This window comes from Mauremys reevesii, linkage group 7 (assembly GCF_016161935.1).
Source record: "Mauremys reevesii isolate NIE-2019 linkage group 7, ASM1616193v1, whole genome shotgun sequence".
Lineage (NCBI taxonomy): Eukaryota > Metazoa > Chordata > Testudines > Geoemydidae > Mauremys > Mauremys reevesii.
Genome location: NC_052629.1, coordinates 73,792,904 through 73,812,611, shown reverse-complemented (window position 1 = coordinate 73,812,611; position 19,708 = coordinate 73,792,904).

Here is a 19,708-nt window from a genome sequence, read left to right as displayed (position 1 = left end):
CACCTCTGCTCTGCCTCCTCCAAGCACACCGCTACTCGCTTCTCCCTCCCTCCCAGCACTTTCGCGCGGCAAGCCTGGGAGGGAGGTGGAAGGAGGAAGTGCGGCGCACCTGGGGGGAGGAGGCGGGCCGGGAATTTGGGGAAGGAGTGGAGTTGGGGAGGGGTCACGAGCAAATTTGCCACCCCTGCAAATTTGCCGGCCTAGGCCTAGGCCTTGTTGGCCTAGGCGATAATACACTGCTGCCTCTGTATCTGGAGGCACAACTCATAGATAATTCACTTTTGTGCTACTTTCGTTATATGGTTCCCATAATGCAGTGCCATCCCAGCTCATGTTTGCTTTTCATGTTCAGTCACTGATTAGTAATGGTAGATGTGGTATCTCCGTTACACCAGTGATGTCTCCCACCCTTCAGCTCATGGTGTAAGGCCTGGGTGATCGTAGAAACTTTTGCCATTATAGTAATGTCTCTTACAGGTGTGGGTTTTTCCCCCCACAACATCTTTATACCAGCAAAAGCCATAGCATGGACTCACTTATACCTGTACAAAAGACCTAGTGTAGACAGATATACTGGTAGAAAGTTGCTTTTGCTGATATAGCTTATTTAGTTCAGGGGACTGGTCTAACCTATACTGGAAAAAGTAGTTTGCTCCTGCATCTACAGTGTGACGGTTTACTGATAGAGCTATCCTGGCAAACTGTTGTAGACAACGTGTAAGACTCGTCATTACCATAAGGGAGTAGCAGATGTAGGGCCTATCTTTTCATTGACTCCAGTTGCTTTTTGATCAGGCCCTTACTGAATTCATACAGCTTTGCTACAGGTCTACACTCTACTGGCTGCACATGCCCAGAGTATTCAGCCTCTACATATGCCTTCCTAAAAACCTTGGATGGAGGCTTTGGGGGAACTGGAAATGGTTTACCCCAGATACCTGGGAAGGGAGTGGGAAGTGTTCTTCCTTGCACATTTCAACCAACAAGTGTTAAGATTGCATGATCAAAACAGAACATGCCCTGGAAACCACTTTAGTAAATCTCTGCATCTTTAACGGCAAATTAGGATAAGGTCAGGGGTGAGCTGCAGACGGTTCGCAACGGTTCGTGCGAACCGTTTGCTAAAATTAGACGCCGGACAGCGAACCGCTTGCTAAAGTTCTCTGTCCGGCGTCTAATTTTAGCAAACGGTTTGCGCGAACAGTTGCGAATTCTGCCTCCACCTCCTGCCATGAAGCTCCTCCTTGCTTCTCCTCCCCCATGGCTTCCCGCGAATCAGCTGTTCGCGCGGGAAGCCTGGGAGGGCTGAGAAGCAGGCAGGCTTCCCCGGCCCAGGAAGACGACCCTAAGGTAGGAAACGGGGGCGTGTGCCCCGGCCGGTCCCTGGCCGCGGCCCGTCCCCGCCTCCCCGGCTGCGACCCTGCCCGGCCCGCGTCCCCCCAAACCCCTCCCGGCCGCCCGGCCCAGCCGCACCCCGCCCTGCCGTGCCCCCACCTACCGTCCCGGGTCCCCGCCCGACCCTCCTGGCCGCGTCCCCGCGTTCCCGGCGCGACCCTTCCCGGCCCCGGCCCGGGTCCCGCCCGACCCTCACCGGCCTCCTGGCGCGTCCCCCGCGTTCCCGGCCGTGACCCTGCCCGACCACCCGCCCCCGGGTCCCCGCCCGACCCTCCCTGGCCGCATCCCCGTGGCCCTGCCTGCCCCCGTCCCGGGTCTCCGCCCGACCTCCCTGGCCGCGTCCTCCCCCGCGTTCGCGGCCCTGCCCACCCCGGCCCCGGGTCCCCGCCCGACCCTCACTGGCCTCCTGGCGCGTCCCCCCAGCGTTCCCAGCCGCGACCCTGCCCGGCCACCCGCCCCGGGTCCCGCCCGACCCTCCCTGGCCGCATTCCCCCTCCGCGGCCCTGCCCGGCCCCCGTCCCGGGTCCTCGCCCAACCCTCCTGGCGCGTCCCCCGCGTTCCCGGCCCCGCGTTCCCGGCCCTGCTCCCCGTCCCGGGTCCCCGCCCGACCCTCACCGGCCTCCCTGGCCGCGTCCCCAGCGTTCCCAGCCGCGACTCTGCCCGGCCACCCGCCCCGGGTCCCCGCTCGACCCTCCCTGGCCGCATCCCCGCAGCCCTGCCTGGCCCCCGTCCCCAGGTCCCCGCCCGACCCTCACCGGCTGCAGCACGGCCCCGCATCCCCGACCCCCAACCCCTCCCGGCCGCCCGGCTCGGCCGCACCCCCGGCCCTGCCGTGCCCCCACCTACCGGGATGCTCGGCTCTGGACACGGCCCCCCACCTCCAGCCCGGCCTGGCCCCGTGGCTCCAGCCGCCCCTGCTGTTTTGCCAGGGGGCCGGGCTCCGGCAGCGCGGGTCTGGGCGTGGCGGTGGCCCCGGCTGCCCGGCTCCAGCTCTGGCCGCAGCCCTCCCTGGCTCCACCCGGCCAGCCACCTGGCTCCGGCCACTGGGCTCCTGCCGCATCCTCCGGCTCTGGCCGCGCGACTCCTGTCCTGGCCCAGCCACGTCCAGGCAGCGCGGTAAGGGGGCAGGGAGGGGGTGTTGGAGAGAGGGTAGGGGAGTTTGGGGGTGGGGCGGTCAGAGGGCAGAGAACAGGGGGATTGAATGGGGGCAAGGGTCCCGGGGAGCAGTCAGGAAAGAGCAGGGTTGGATGAGGTGGTGGGGGCACTCAGGGACAGAGAAAAGGGGTAGTTGTATGGGGTAGGGGTTCTGGGGGGCCATTGAGAATGAGAGGAGGGGTTGGGTGGGGCGGCAAGGGGTTAGTCAGGGGACAGGGAAGGGGGGGATGGGTCAGGGGTCTCGGAGTGTGTGTGTCAAGGAACATGAGGGGTTGGATGGGGCACGACCCCCCCCCCGGACGGGGGGGAAGGAGGGAACCCGTTGTTAAAATTTTGGAGGGAGGAGGGAACCCGTTGTTAAAAATTTGGCAGCTCATCACTGGATAAGGTGCAATGCACAGAGACTATCCCAGCAAAATGCAACTTCTTTCTTGATGATAACATGCTCTGATGGCATCTGGCGCAAAAAACTGCTATAAAAACTGCTTCTGATACTTTTTTCTGCTTTACATTATCTTGAATCATTAGTTCCTCAGTTGTTGTTGCACACAGAACTTGAACGGGAAAATATCTTCCTCTCCCTGAGCCCAGTCCTGGTCTCATTGACATCAGTCAGAGATCTGCCACTGACTTCAGTGGGACCAGGAATTAGCCTCACTATGTTCAGTGGTCAGTGTTAGTTTTTTGAGAGACACACATGGAAATGCAGTGTGTCCTGCCAGCCATCAGACTCACCGGTAATGACTCTTCCCTTCCCCCCACTTCCCACACTGTTCATATATATGGAGAAAGGGGTTGTGTAAGTTTGTCCATAGGCAGCAGCAGTAATGGGATTTGCCTGTCTGTCTGTCTTTGCTCCAAAGTATGAATGGAGTGCATGCAATGTTGGAACAGTGCCTTGTCTGCAGCAGAACACCCCCTTAGGGACCATTACAGACTGCCCCATAATAGGTATTCTAGAGATCTTGGAGTGAGCTCTTTGGTGGGCATAGGTTCATATTACAGTGGGCCACAGCAACGTTCATAGTACCTATTGACGGGATATAGACTGGTTGCCATAAAAAACATTTAATACAGTGGCATCAGAGAGACCCATTTATTTCCAATTCCATGTACAGAGAAATAGGGTGCTATTACCATGTACAGAGAAATAGGGTGCTAAGCTACAGAAACAGTTGGTAAATGATGACTTATTGATGGAAACCATTCTCTGTGTGTGTGAAACAGGAGATGTGAGTTCTCCAAAAATGTACATACATCTATAAACAACATATTCCCTTAACACAATTTCTTTCAGAACTACAGAAACAGAGCAATTATATATGGTTTACGTGTATTTCCACTATCTTTCTCCACGGGGTGAAGAATGCACATCTTCCTTCTGTTTCAAACACAGATGTGTCTGAATCAGTGTACTTCAACAGCAGGGGAATGGTCCAGGGCCGCCCAGAGAATTCAGGGGGCCTGGGGCAAAGAAATTTTGGGGGCCCCTTCTATAAAAAAAATTGCAATACTATAGTCTCCTGGGGGCCCTTGCGGGGCCCACAGCAAATTGCCCCACTTGCTCCCCTCCACAGGCGCCCCTGGGAAAAATAAACCTTCCGCAATTCAGCACAAACTCAGTTTTGAGAACTTCTTTACAAGGTATCACTGGTTCTCAGCATCAGCTAGTGCTAAAAGGCACTAAAGCTCATTAAAAGGGCTGGACAAATATTTTCCATCAAAACTTTTTCTGGATCAAAAACTAGGGGTTTTTAAAAAGCAGAAAAAAATCACGGACAATGTCTGCTTTCCTTCAAAATTTGTTGTGGTTTTTTTTAATTTAAAAGCTGAAATTAGTCTGCCAAAACCTGAATATGGTTTGAGGTTTCAGAAGTGTGTGGCCAAATATTTGCTGCTTGCTGTATTTGATTGTTTAAAGAAACAATAAAAAAATTCTGCTTAAAAAAAAATCCAAAACTTTTGAACCACCTCAGCTTGTAACGAAACACCTGAGCCCATCCAGGCAGAGATTTTTCCAGGTTTCTGATACTCTGCTGGCTTCCTTGACTCATATCTGTCTCCATAACTTTGGGTTCATTTAGGTTAGAACATAAGAACAGCCATACTGGGTCAAACCAAAGGCCATCCTGCCCAGTATCCTGTCTACTGACAATGGCCAATGCCAAGTGCCCCAGAGGGAGTGAACCTATCAGGTAATGATCAAGTGATCTCGCTCCTGCCATCCATCTCCACTCTCTGAAAAACAGAGGCTAGGTACACCATTCCTTACCCATCCTGGCTAATAGCCATTAATGGACTTAATCTCCATGCATTTATCTGTTTCCTAGAGACTGGCTCCATGTGGTCTCTCACAAACTGGAGACGGTTACTGTGGGTTTTTCTTTACTATAGCTTATGTACATACTCCACGAAGTGAGCATTTGAGCTTGTTCCAGAATCTGGGATGAGCCTATGCTGTCAAAACTGAAATGCTCAAAATAGCACATGCATGTGAATGGACACAGGGTGCTAAAATTAAATTAATCCAGGGGTTCTCAAACTGGAGGTCAGGACCCCTCAGGGGGTCACGAGGTTATTACTGGGGGTCGTGAGCTGTCAGCCTCCACCTCAAACCTCACTTTGCCTCCAGCATTTATAATAGTGTTAAATATATAAAAAAGAGTTTTCAATTTATAAAGGGGGGGTCACATCAGAGGTTTGCTATGTGAAAGGGTCACCAGGACAAAAGTTTGAGAACCACTGAATTAACCCCTCTGGAGCCTCAGGGAATGCAGGGGAGGGGGGGTCTCCTTTGGTAGGGCTGGGAAGGATATTGCTCTTCTCATGGAGCACATGACTTATGAGGAGAGGCTGAGGGAACTGGGATTGTTTAGTCTGCAGAAGAGAAGAATGAGGGGGGATTTGATAGCTGCTTTCAACTACCTGAAAGGGGGTTCCAAAGAGGATGGATCTAGACTGTTCCCAGTGGTAGAAGATGACAGAACAAGGAGTAATGGTCTCAAGTTGCAGAGGGGGAGGTTTAGGTTGGATATTAGGAAAAACTTTTTCACTAGTAGGGTGGTGAAGAACTGGAATGGGTTACCTAGGGAGGTAGTGGAATCTCCTTCCTTGGAGGTTTTTAAGGTCAGGCTTGACAAAGCCCTGGCTGGGATGATTTAGTTGGGTTTGGTGCTGCTTTGAGCAGGGGGTTGGACTAGATGACCTCCTGAGGTCCCTTCCAACCCTGAGATTCTATGATTCTATGATTCTATGTGATCCTTCCCCCCAGTGGCTAATTTTAAATGAAGCTACCCTCCCCTGACATGAATCTCCCTATGGCACTGAAATTACATGTAGACTATAATTTGGCATTTGAGAAGTGAAAGGGATGGTAGCCCTAATGGAAAAGCTAACAGCTTGGCTCTTCTGCAAGCCTCAAACTGCTGAATGAGTTTTGGGTAGGGAAGGCTATGCCTCCCAAACAGCCTTGCCCTGCCCCCTATCCGACCCCACCCACTTCCTGCCCCCTGACTGCCCCCCCCCGAATCCCCAACCCATCCTGCTTCTTGTCCCCTCACCGTCCCCCAGAGACCCCAGCCCCCCAACCACCACCCTGGGACCCCACCCCTGCTCCCTGTCTGCCCCAACCCCTAGCCACCCCCCCTGGAATGCCCACAATCCAACCCCCCATTTCCTGCCCCCTGACCACCCCCCCAACCTCCAGGACTGTCCCCAGGACTCCCTGCCCCTGAGCCAACCCCTCCTGGCCCCAGCCTCTTACCCCCGGCTCCCTCCTCACCCTGAGCCTCAGCGCCTCGCTGAACAGCTGCAGCGTGTCTCCGGTGGGGCCTGAGCTCCGCCCTGCTCAGAGCCGCATGGCCAGGGGGCAGGGCTGGGAGCTCCACGCCGAGCGGAGGGAGCTGAGCTCAGCCTGGAGCTCGCAGCCCCGCCCCCTCACCATGCAGCTCTGAGCGGGGCGGGGCTCAGGGGCCCCGCCGGAGACACGCTGCCGTGCTGTCTGAGGACGCCGCTTGATGTGCTAAGGCTCCAGGAGAGGGGCGGAGGCGGGAGCCTCAGCTGTTCTCTTGGGGGCCCCTGCGGAGCCTGGGGCCCGGGGCAAATTGCCCCCTTTGCCCCCCCCCCGGGCGGCCCTGGAATGGTCCCACTATTGTGGGGAACTTTCCTGGCTTCTGCAATACCCTGGTGAAATGGGCTAGCAGAAGGTTCTGAGTCCTTGCTTCCATGTCCTTTACCCAGAGGCTTCCCTGCCCTCGAGGACTTCCTTTCCACTCTCCTGTCTGGCAGAGTCCTCATAACCCCGACAAGGCTGGGCCCAGGATTTCTGGGGGGCTTGACCCTCAACCCTGCTGTGGGCACCCAGGACATGGGCTAGGGTGTCCCCCTTCAGGGAGCTCTCTGCACTGGACACACTTTCTTGACCCACTGATCATTACATACAATTTAAAGCAAATACAAGTTATTTAATCAACAATTAATTTAAAAAAAATAAGGAAAAATGGGAAAGGTTAAAGGAAAACACATCATCCCGCTCTGTGGCAGGGAACACTACAACAGTGTCTCTGGAATGTCAGGGCAGTTCACAGTCTGTTCCTTGTAGGTCCCAGGCCTCCTTCTTAGGCCGTGGCTGTGCTGCAGGGATGCTGCAGGTTGGACACTTGCTTTGGTGGTGGCCACACACCTCCGGGCTTTGGGTGGTGAGACCCTTCTTTCCAGCATCAGCCCCCGTCAGGTTAAGATCCCCCTCCCAGTCTGGCCTGCAAGGAGCCTTGGCTGGGGGTGTGTTTCTGCACTGGGCCTTTTGCCCAGGGTCCCCCCCTTGGCTGGTCCCAGTTGCTCACCGCACCTGGCTCCAGACTGCTCCAGCGCCAGCCCCAGCTCCACTATTCTAGCTCCAGTTCCACTCTGCCTTGGCACTGTTGCTGCTGCCGCTCTGCCTTCAGCCCCCTGGGCTGCTTCTCTGGCTCTGTGGCTGCAGCCCTGCTCCCAGCACAAGGTCTGCTCTGTGGGCTGCTTCTGTGACTCTGCTCCCAGCTCTGACCTGCTTCCTGGGCTGCTTTTCTGGCCCCTTTGGCTGACACAGCTCTGTTTCCTAGCTCAGCTTGGGCCCCTGCTCTCTCCTTAGCTTGGCCCCACTCTTTCTGACCCAGGCAATTCCAGCTCACATGGAGAACGGGACCTGCCCTGGCCTCCTCACTCCCTGATTAGCCTATCTGTCCTGTCAATCAGGCTGACCTGGAGCATTGGCCTCTCCCCATTCTTTTAGAACTGGGAGCAAGCCAACCAAAACACCTCCACTGAATGTCAGGCTACGTCTACACTACCCGCCGTATCGGCGGGTAGCGATCGATTTTTCAGGGATCGATATATCGCGTCTCATCTAGACGCGATATATCGATCCCCGAACACGCTTCTATCGATTCCGTAACTCCACCGCCCCGAACGGCGGTGGCGGCGTCGACATGGAGAGCCCCGGACATCGATCCCGCGCCGTGAGGACGGGTAAGTTATCGATATAAGATACTTCGACTTCAGCTACGTTATTCACGTAGCTGAAGTTGCGTATCTTATATCGATTTTTCCCCTTAGTGTAGACCAGCCCTCAGTAAGGGAACAACAGTCCTCTTACAATAACACAAGAGGCGGATGCACACAGCCATATTTACAACAGTTTTAGGGTATGTCTACACTATGAAATTAGGTCAATTTTTATAGAAGTCGATGTTTAGAAATCGATTTTATTCAGTTGACTGCGTATGTCCACACTAAGCGCACTAAGTCAGTGGAGTGCATCCTCACTATCATGGCTAGCATTGACATATGGAGCAGTGCACTGTGGGTAGCTATCCAAGAGTTCCCACAGTCTCTGCTGCCCATTGGAATTCTGGTTTAATCTCCCAATGCGGCAAAAACATTGTCGCGGATACATGTAGTCAGTCACCCCTCCCTCCATGAAAGCAACGGCAGGCAATTGTTTTGTGCCTTTTTTCCGTGAAGACTCCATACCACAGCAAGCATGCAGTCTGCTCAGCTCAGCTCACCGACACCACTGCTGTTGTGTCCTGGGTGCTGCTGGCAGAAGATGGTGCAGTAGGATTGCAAACCATTGTCATCATCATACACTGCTTCCGCTGCAACTTCGCTCTGCTGATATTGCCTTGACAGCAAATTTCTCCATGTTGTCTGTCATGGGGTCCTGGGTCTTTGGGAAATGTGCACAGTGCTAACCGTCATCCTCCACCACTTCCACTGCAACTCTGCTCTCCTGGTGCCATGAATTCACCTCGCAGGTCCTCTCGTCATACGGTATAAATATCTATTCTCGTGGCATCCGTTGTCATCCACCGATTCCACTGCAACTCTCCTTTCGTGCTCTCCTTTAGACGCCATACCACGGCAAGCATGGAGCCCGCTCAGCTCACTGCTGCTGTTCTGAGCATTGTAAACACCTCGCGCATTATCCTGCAGTATGTGCAGAACTAGACCCTGCAAAAGCAGGTGAGGAGGCGATGACAGCACAATCACGATAGTGATGAGGACATGGACACAGACTTCTCTCAAAGCACGAGCCCTGGCAATTTGGACATCATGGTGGTAAAGGGGCAGGTTCATGCCACGGAATGCCGATTCTGGGCCCGGGAAAATAAGCACAGACTGGTGGACAGATATGGGATGATTACCAGTGTCTGCAAAACTTTCGCCTGCATAAGGGCACTTTCATGGAACTTTGACTTGCTTTCCCCTGCCCTGAAGCGCAAGAATACAAGTTGAGAGCAGTCCACTCTGTTGAGAAGCAAGTGGTGATAGCCCTCTGGAAGCATGCAATGCCAGACAGCTACTGGTCAGTCGGTAATCAATTTGGAGTGGGTAAATCTACTGTGAGGGCTTCTGTGATCCAAGTAGCCAACACAATCACTGAGCTGCTGCTATCAAGGGTAGTGACTCTGGGAAATGTGCAGCTCATAGTGGATGGCTTTGCTGCAATGGGATTCCCTAACTGTGGTGGGGCGATAGACGGAATGCATATCCCTATCTTGGGACTGGACCACCTTGGCAGCCAGTACATAAACCGCAAGGGGTACTTTTCAGGGGTGCTGCAAGCACTGGTGGATCACAAGGGACGTTTCACCGACATTAATGTGGGATGGCTGGGAAAGGTACATGACACTCTTCTAATCGCCCTGGTGTCTGGCTCTGCGGCCAGGTGATTTGCCTCAACCTCCCACCCCACCATAAATGACTCCCCCTTACTCTCACAGATATTGTGGTGCACACAGCAAGCGTCAATAACAATTGGAATATTGGTTTTCCTGAGGTCTAACCAAGTCAGTAAACTGTGCCAGTGCACTTTTAAACATCCAAATGCACATTCCACCATCATTCTGTACTTGCTCAGCCCATAGTTGAACAGCTCTGTCCAGGCTGCCTGTGTATGGCTTCATGAGCCGTGGCATTGAGGGGTAGGCTGGGTCCCCAAGGATAACTATAGGCATGTCAACATCCCCAACAGTTATTTTCTGGTCTGGGAGGTAAGTCCCTTCCTGCAGCTGTTCAAACAGACCAGAGTTCCTTGCTCGTCCCTCCTGTCCTGGCGTTCATTTTCTGCTTTCCTGGAATTTGACATTGTTTTCCTCCCCTCTTTCTGCTGAGCTCTTTTTTAGTGCGGGAGGACTGCATGAGCTCAGAACATTTCATCGTGAGTGTGTTTTTTTTTCACATTCTTATCTGCGCTAGCCTCTGGGACGGAGATGATAGGGGGAGCGTTGAAACATTTGCACTGCGGGAGGGGAAAAAAAGGGAGAGTAGTATTTAAAAAGACATGTTTTCAAGAACAATGGGTAGACTTTCACTGTGAACCAAGCTGTTAACATTACATAGCACATGTGCTTTTGGTACAAGGTCACATTTTGCCTCCCATATTGAGGGCCTGACAGTTTGGTGTGAGAGATCACACACACAGGGCCAGGCAACAGAATTCGGCTTGCAGGCATCCATGGTAAATCAGTCTTTCGGCTTCTTCAACCTTCCTAACATGTGAGAATGGTTTCAAACAGCAGCGCCCTCCTTTCCCATACCAAGCACCCATTGGGTTGGCCATTCAGGAGGGGCTGTACTGGCTGCAAATGCATCCCAAGTCTTCAGGGCAAATTAATCATTAAACAAGCTTGCTTTTAAACCATGCATTATATTTACAAAGGTACACTCACCGGAGGTGCCTTCTCTGGCTTCATGGTCCTTCAGCCTGGGTTGGGAGGGTATTGGTTCCAGGGTGATAAACAGTTCCTGGCTGTCGGGGAGAATGGTTTCTCCGCTTGTGTGCTGTGTGCTATCCTCCTCATCCCCCAAATTCTCATCCCTGTTGCGTGAGTCTCCCCCTTGCAGGTGTCCACGGACAGGGGTGGGTAGTGGTGAGGGCCCCCCCTAGAACTGCATGCAGCTCATCGTAGAAGCAGCATGTCCGGGACTCTAACCCAGAGTGGCTGTTTGCCTCTTTGGCTTTTTAGTAGGCTTGCCTGAGCGCCTTAATTTTCATGTGGCACTGCTGCGGGTCCCTGTTGTAGCTTCTGTCCATCATGCTCTTAGAGATTTTTTTTCCCAAATATTCTGGCATTTTGTCCTTTGGAATGGAGTTCTGATAGCATGGATTTGTCTCCCTAAACAGTGATCAGATCCAGTACCTCCTGTTCGGTTCATGCTGGACCTCTTTTGTGATTCTGCGACTGCATGGTCACCTGTGTTGATGAGCTCTGCTTGGTCACCCGTGCTGGCCAGACAGGAAATGAAATTCAAAAGTTCCCAGGGCTTTTTCCTGTCTACCTGGCACGTGCATCTGAGTTGAGAGCGTTGTCCAGAGCAGTCACAATGGAGCTCTCCGGGATAGCTCCCGGAGGCCAATACCATCAAATTGCATCCACACTACCCCAAATTCGACCTGGCAATGTCAATTTCAGCGCTAAATCCCCTCGTCAGGAAGGAGTAAAGAAAAAGATTTTTTTAAGAGCTCTTTAAGTCAACAAAAATGGCTTGGTCGTGTGGATAGGTCCAGGGTTAAATCAATCTAACACTGCTAAATTCAACCTAAATTCATAGCATAGGCCAGGGTTTAGAGCCCCATCCTGACCCAATGAAAGTCAATGGCAGTGCTCCAATTTATGACCACATATGCAGAATCAAACCTTTAAAAAGAAACAACTAATTTCATTTCTCCAAGAAAGAAGGGAGGTAATTTATGAATTTGAGACAGGAAGAGGAATAGGTAAGAGCCCAGACTCTTTTTATAACTCCAAGGAAGCCAGCATATAAATTGATACTAGCATTAACTGGCATCAAAAAAGAGGAAGAGTAGGAAAAGTGGGATGTTATAATTCTATACTACATCGTTGACTTTTGGTTGCAAGAAGTCCTAGCACTGGCAGGACTAAGCAGCAGGGGGCACCAGCATCCCATCACCATGTTTAATAAGTTCATGGTTTACAAACATTCACTAGCCAGACCAAGCAATAGAGGGCACCATCTATCCAGAACATTTTTAAATACACTTGTGCCCCAGAAAACTTTATTCACTAGCAGGGAGTAGCATCAGAGGGTGCCAACCACCTATAACATTTAGTATACTAGTCTCCCATCAAATAATAGTCACTAGCTGGACCAAGCATCACCCTCCCATAATTTAATATAGCCGGGTCTCAAACTTTGTTCATGTATGAGCCTCTAAATCTCCAAGGTCTCAAATTCCTTTCATTTGACCTTGTCCATTAAGCTGTTGGAAGGGAAGCCATAAAATGAAAACACTCCAAAGAGGTTTTTAAAAGAACCTCCTTTGGACCTTTCAAAGGATTGTTTAACACCTGCATTATTTTAAAACCTGTAAGAGGCTGGGGATGCATCAGCTGTGTACAATAACCCAAAAATCTCCAAAACACATCATTGGCCGAGAGTATTGCAGGGGTGCTCCTCCGTTGGCTGGCCTATTGTAAATGAATCAACCAAAGAACTCTACTGCTGAATTTTAAGGATTTATTTATGACACAACATTTAGGATTAGAGCTGGAGTATAAACTGAAGTAATTATGAAGTAATTATGGCCTTTCAAAATCCAGTTTTGGGATAAAACCAAAAAGACAAACTTTTTTGGTTTCTCATTTTTCCTCCCCTACAACAATGGCAAAATAGAAACTGGGTGAAGTGATGAGGAAAGGAAAAAAGATTTAAAAATTTTAAAATTTTAAGACAAAATTTGGTAAAAATGTTTGCAAAACATTTCACATAAAAGAAAATATGTTCTCTTGGAAAACTCTGAAATTTAAAAAAAAATGGTCAGGATTTGTCTTCATTTATTTGCCAGCTCTACTGAAGATTAAATATACAGGGCAAAGTTTGAAACGTGGATGCCTCAAGCTGAGCATCTAAATAAAAGTGAACTAATTTTTTTTCAGTTACTAGGCACTGACAAGTCTGGCTGATGTCAGTGAAAACTGGCTAGATGGACCACTGGATTTGACCCAGTATGGCCGTTCTTATGACATGTTTGCTACACTAGAGGACCATTGTCAGCATAGATTAGGACCAAAATCTAGATGCCTAATAGCAGACATGGCTGAGGGGGAGAGCTGCAAAGGAGCCATTGTTCCTTTGATGGGACCAGCTGGGGCTGATTTCCATCCTGTTGTAATTTACAGCAGCCTCAAGGCTTCTTTAAGCTGTGCCTGGTTGGCTCTAGTCAACAAGAGACCATCCAGTAGCTGGGGCTGCTGGAACATGGTGTGCTCTATCCAGACCTCTGGATGACCCCTGAAGAGGAGGCAATGGAATGAATTATAGAATCATAGAATATCTGGATTGGAAGGGACCTGAGGAGGTCATCTAGTCCAACCTCCTGCTCAAAGCAGGACCAATTCCCAGCTAAATCATCCCAGCCAGGGCTTTGTCAAGCCTGACCTTAAAAACCTCTAAGGAAGGAGAATCCACCACCTCCCTAGGTAACCCATCCCAGTGCTTCACCACCCTCCTAGTGAAAGTTTTTCCTAATATCCAACCTAAACCTCCCCCACTGCAACTTGAGACCATTGCTCCTTGTTCTGTCTTTTAAAAGCAGTGGTGCAAGTAGGGTGGTATGGTCCAGTAAACTGTACCAGTAAGCTATTTATAGCTGGAATGGTGTAACAGTAAGCTATTTCTAGCAAGTACGGCATACCAGAAAGACACAGGAGTAGCAGAACATGGGGTTGCAAGGTGACCCCATGCCAGCAGCTCCTCTGACACGGCTGTATCGTCCCCAGCCCTTCCAAGCAGCTGCGTGCCTGCATCTCCTGTCCGGGGTCTGTACAGCAACCCTACCAGAAGACAGGGCTGGGGCAGGGTTCGGGGTTGGTACAGGTGCACCAGAGGAGCTCCTGGTAGCCCCACATTCTGCTCCTTTTGCTGCTGTGGTTCCTGGGAGAGCCCAGAACCACAGGGCTCTCCTGGGAATCGTAGCGGTGAAAGGAGCAGAACGTGCAGCTCCTCCAGAGGAGGGATAGCTCAGTGGTTTGAGCATTGGCCTGCTAAACCCAGGGTTGTGAGTTCAATCCTTGAGGGGGCCACTTAGGGATCTGGGGCAAAAATTGGTCCTGCTAGTGAAGGCAGGGGGCTGGACTCCATGAGTTTTCAAGGTCCCTTCCAGTTCTAGGAGATTATTACCTAGCTGCTCTGCCCCCAGCCCTTCCAAGGAGCTGCATGCCTGTGTCCCCTGTCCAGGGTCTGTACAGCAGTGCTTCCAGAGGGCAGGGCTGCTGCACCAGAGGAGCTGCTGGTGTGAGGCTGCCTGGTGGTCCCACATTCTGCTCCTTTCACCACTGTGGTTCCCAGGAGAGCAGAGCAAAAGGAGCAGAACCCCATGCCAGCAGCTCCTCTAACACAGCTCTATCGCCCCTCGCCTCACCCCCCAGCCCTGTCCTCTGGCGGGGCTGTTGTACAGACTCCGGATAGGACTCAGGGGATGCAGCTGTGTGGAAGGGCTGGGGTGTGGCTGGGGGCGGTACAGCCACACCAGAGGAGCTGCCGGTGTGGAGCTCGGTTGCCAGCATATCTGAAAAAAATATTGGCTTGGCGTGCTGGTGCCTGGAGACACCCCTGTTCAGGGCAAACTGAATCTTGGAAAGGCAGGAGGCAGTTGGTGGTTCCCGAGAGGTACTGCCGCAAACTGTTATACTTGGCCCATGATATCCCCCTTTCAGGGCATCAGGGCATCCGGCACACCAGGAAAAGGCTGCTACAGAACTTTTACTGGCCTGGGGTCTTTGATGCTGTCTGACGGTACTGCAGGTCCTGTGACCCCTGCCAGAGGGCGGGGAAGGCCCGGAACAAGGGTAAAGCACCACTGAGACCTTTGCCCATCATAGAGGAGCCTTTCCAGAAGGTGCCCGTGGAAATAGTGGGACCCCTCAACAGGTGACCCGGGCAGGGAAGAAATACATTCTGGTCATGGTAGATTTCGCTACACGCTACCCTGAGGTGGTGGCCTTGTCCTCTATCGAGGCAGACACCATGGCACACGTACTGCTGACCATCTTCAGCAGAGTGGGGTTCCCCAAGGAGGTCCTTACAGACCAGGGGTCTAACTTCATGTCAACCCTGCTCCCGTGCTTGTGGGAGAAGTGTGGGGTCTGACACACCTGGGCCTCAGCCTACCACCCTCAGTCCAATGGGCTGGTGGAGAGGTTCAATAGGACCCTAAAGAGGATGCTGAAAACCTTTATGGACCAGCATCCGCAGGACTGGGACAAGTATTTACCCCATCTGCTGTTCGCATATAGGAAAGTGCCCCAGGAATCCACAGGGTTCTCCTCTTTCAAGTTGCTGTACAGGAGGAGAGTGAGGGGACCTGTCAAGGGACCTTCCCCACTCTGAACTTTAGGGTACAGATGTGGGGACCTGCATGGACACTTCTAAGCTTAATTACTAGCTTAGATCTGGTAACACTCCCACCATCCAGAAATTTCAGTGTCTGGATTACTTTTTGTCCCCCCAAAACTTTCCCCTCCCTGGGCAGCCTTGAGAGGCTTTTTCACCAAGTTTCTGGTGAACACCGATCCAACCCCTTGGATCTTAACACAAGGAGAATTTAACCACCCCCCTCCCTTCCCCCACCAATTCCTGGTAAGTCCAGATCCAATCCCCTTGGATCTTAACACAAGGAAAAAATCAATCAGGTTCTTAAAAAGAGCTTTTAATTAAAGAAAGAAAGGTAAAAATTATCTCTGTAAAATCAGGATGGAAAATACTTTACAGGGTAATCAAACTTATATAGCCCAGAGTAACCCCCTCTAGCCTTAGGTTCAAAGTTACAGCAAACAGAGGTAAAATCCTCTCAGCAAAAAAGGAACATTTACAAGTTGAGAAAACAAAAATAAGACTAACACGCCTTGCCTGGCTATTACTTACAAGTTTGAAACATGAGAGACTGATTCAGAAAGATTTGGAGAGCCTGGATTGATGTCTGGTCCCTCTTAGTCCCAAGAACGAACAACCCCCAAACAAAGAGCACAAACAAGACTTCCCTCCACCAAGATTTGAAAGTATCTTGTCCCCTCATTGGTCCTCTGGTCAGGTGTCAGCCAGGTTTACTGAGCTTCTTAACCCTTTACAGGTAAAAGAGACATTAACCCTTAACTATCTGTTTGACACGACCCCTGGATTTGATGAGGGCCAAATGGGAGGGAAAGGCCTCTCCCAGTGGGGAATCAGTGGTGGAATATGTACTGACTTTCTGGAAAAAGCTCGTGGAGCTCCTGGGCTTGGTTAGGGGAAACCTAGCAAGGGGCCAGAGGAAAGAGAAGGTCTGGTATGACTACTCAGCACGTGCCAGCTCCTATGCTACCGGGGACCAGGTGATGCTCCTCATCCCTGTGAGGAAGAACAAGCTGCCTGGGACGGCCCCTTCAAAGTCATCAGGCAGGTAAACGAGGTGAACTATGTAGTGGAACTGTCCAACTGGGCACACAGCCACCAGGTGTATCATGTCAACATGATGAAACCATACTGGGACAGGGAGAAGTTGGTGCTGGTTGTGTGTGGGCAGTGGGAGGAGAAGGGAGAGGATCCTCTGGTGGGACTCCTCCCTGAGGCTGGGGCTAACCCCTTGCTGGAATCAATTCCCCTCTCAGACCAGCTAACCCCTGCCCATCAGGCAGAGATCAGTGAGGTGCTGCATTCATACTGGCAGCTGTTTTCCAACAGGCCTGGGCTCACTAACTTGGCTGTTCACCGGGTGGGGACAGGAACCAACCCTCTCATCAGGTGTTCCCCATTCAGGGTCACTGGGAAAACAGCCCAGGACCTGGAGAGAGAGGTTGGGGATATGCTGGCTTTAGGGGTGATCCAGCCGTCCGCCAGCCCCTGAGCCTGACCTGTGGCCACCAACTGATATTCCCGGCAGGCCTCGGAACCAGGGTGGAGTATAGGGAGGTGAGGGGAGAGGGAGTTATTACAGAGGACCGAAGAGGGAACTTGGGACCCCAGCCGATGGCCTGGAGGATGGATACCCCAGTGACTGGTGACCTGGAGACACAGCTCAGGAGTCACAGCTGGTTCGGCCAGTGGGAGGACAATGGGCTGTGAAGAAAGGACCCCGGTGACCTGACCAGCCAGTTCCAGCCAGAGGAGGGCTAAGAGGAGAGGAGGCCCAGGCCACCCAGTTTACAACCCTGTTTACCTGGAAAGAAGACAATGGACAGAGGCAAGGCTTGGGGTTGGGGATATCGGATGCCCAGCTGGGAAACAGGGGGGCTCTGGGCTGGAGAGGTGGGGAGCAGGCAGAGCCCACTGGGATGCAGGGGGGACTGGGATGTGCTGTGCTGAGGGAGGCCAGGCTTGAGGCCCTGAGAGTTTCTGGCATTGTGTTCAACCCTCCATAAACCCTCCTGTTTTACGCTGTCTGAGAGTCGCTCCGGTCTAGAGAACAGGGTTGCATCAACCCCTTCGGAGGTGGAGGCCCGGGGGTCCAGAGCGAGTGGACTTCCTGAGGGGGCCCATGGCGAGAAACAGGTGTGCTAAGGCTCAGAGAGGTGCAGCTCCAGGAGGTGGATGGGCCTGACCCTGAGAGAGAGTGGACCCCCAAGAAGGGCTGTCACACTGGAAGGGGCACCCCCCATGGACCTCATGGGGCCATGAGTGGGCACGATCAGTGAGTCTGTGACACCTCCCTCTCTGGGTCTAACAGATGCAGGTCCTCTCTTCCCTCAGGGAGGGACCTTCAGACAGTTGCTGAGGGACAGAGCCAGCCTTCCCTCAGGACCTGCCAGATAAAGGACAGTCCTCTTGCCAGGTCTGCCCACAAGTGAGCTGTTCTGCTCCCTTTGAAATCCTCCCTCTGGTCCGTGCTTACCCTGTAGCTGTGTTGGGGTGGGGCTGGCTGAGGCCAGAGCAGCTCCTTAACCCCTTGTTGCCCAGTGTGAGATTTGTATTCCTCATCGCAAGTCCAAACAGAGGGGAAAATACCTCGAAGGTACAGCTTTCCATACTGTTAATGGCTAACAAGCCTAGCAGGTCTGAGGGTCTATTTTTGCAAGTAGAGCTTTTTGTTCCATTGGGTACTTTTATCAAATTCTTCAGATGTATTATTTGAGTAGCAAATTATTACCCCAACTAGCAGTAACAATATGAATTTTGAATCCTTTATTTTATCCTGGTTTCTCTTTAACTCCTTGGAAGGTGGTTTTAGATGCTTCATGCAGCAAACCTTCTTTTGCCCTGTGTCATCCTGGCATCTCTGTTGCTGGGCTCGGGAGGAGGGTTAGAGAGAATCCACTCTGCCGGAATACAGGCTGCAACCTGGCACATTCTAGATAAACGTGCGCCAGGGTTTCCCTTGAACCACAGAAGGGGCAGGTGTCCAGGATAGGAGTAGACTGCGCGAAGTACACACCCGTGCTCACGGCCCCATGGAGGAGCCACCAACTGATATCCCCGGCGGGCCTTGGAACCAGGGTGGAGTATAGGCTGGTCCACTGGGGCTTCTCACCCTTGAGAGGTGGCAGGAGGTCCCACCACTTTGTGTTGGGCAGGATGCGAGGGTGAGGAAGTGAAGGGTGTGGAGCATGAGCATGTACAGATGTTTCTTTGGTGCAGGCTGGAACAGAACTGTCTGCAAATCGTGCAGATGGCACAAGGTGAAAGGGGCGGGGGGAGCGGTTGGGTTCACGGGGCAGGGGCCTAATGAAAAGGTCCGGAGGGTCTGGGGTGGAGGGTGGGTGGGGCGTGCCCTCTCACAGAACCCTTCCTGGCAGATGCTGTGCTTTTGTTCCTGGACACTGCCAGGAGGCCCAGCTTCCATCCCTAGCAGCTTGGCTGTTCCATCCCCTACTATGAACCTAAATTGTCTTTAAAGGACTATCCAAGCCCTCCCAGGCCTGCTCCCATTGGGGGTCTCTCTCCTGGCTGAGCACAGGCTGTCCTTATATCACCCAACAGGCCTGGATCCTAGATACATGCTGCTCCTTCTCATGTGACTTCTGCACTTATTCCCTTCACCTGGATAGATTCAGTTGAGCTGCAACCCCTTTCATGGCCATCTCACTCTGGGACAGCCTGAAACTGGAAACCTGTGGGCTAATAGTAACCCTTTCTATGAAAGGTGCTGAAGACACAATGGAAAAGGAAATCCTTTGGACTGGATTTAAATTATTCCAAAGGAAAGTGAATGTGAGAATGTCCAGCATTATTCTCCTAGCAAAAGAAAAAGTTTAAGGTCCGAAAGGACCATTATGTCCATCTTCTGTATGACACAGGCCCTAGAACGTCACCGAGTGCTTCCTCCAGAAAACCTATGACATGTGACTGAGCCAGAGCACATCTTCTGGAAAGACATCTACATGCATTCGAGCCAGCTGGTAAGAAAAAAATCTTTCTTCTGTGAAGTTAAAGAACATGGAGAAGAAACCTCTACTCGGGTTGTTACTGGAGCTGAAGCAGAGAGCCAAGATAAACATGGATAGAGCCCAGGACTGACTATCAGCAGATCTGCCATTTTCTATTCCTGGCTTTTTGACCATGAGTGACTCTCTTTGCTTCTGTGTGCCTCAGTTTCCACAACTATAAAATAAAGTGAACCAAGGTTGTTTTTTTCTCTCTCCTATTTTGCAAGGCAGGAAACTTAGATACATTTGGGGCCTGTCTACAC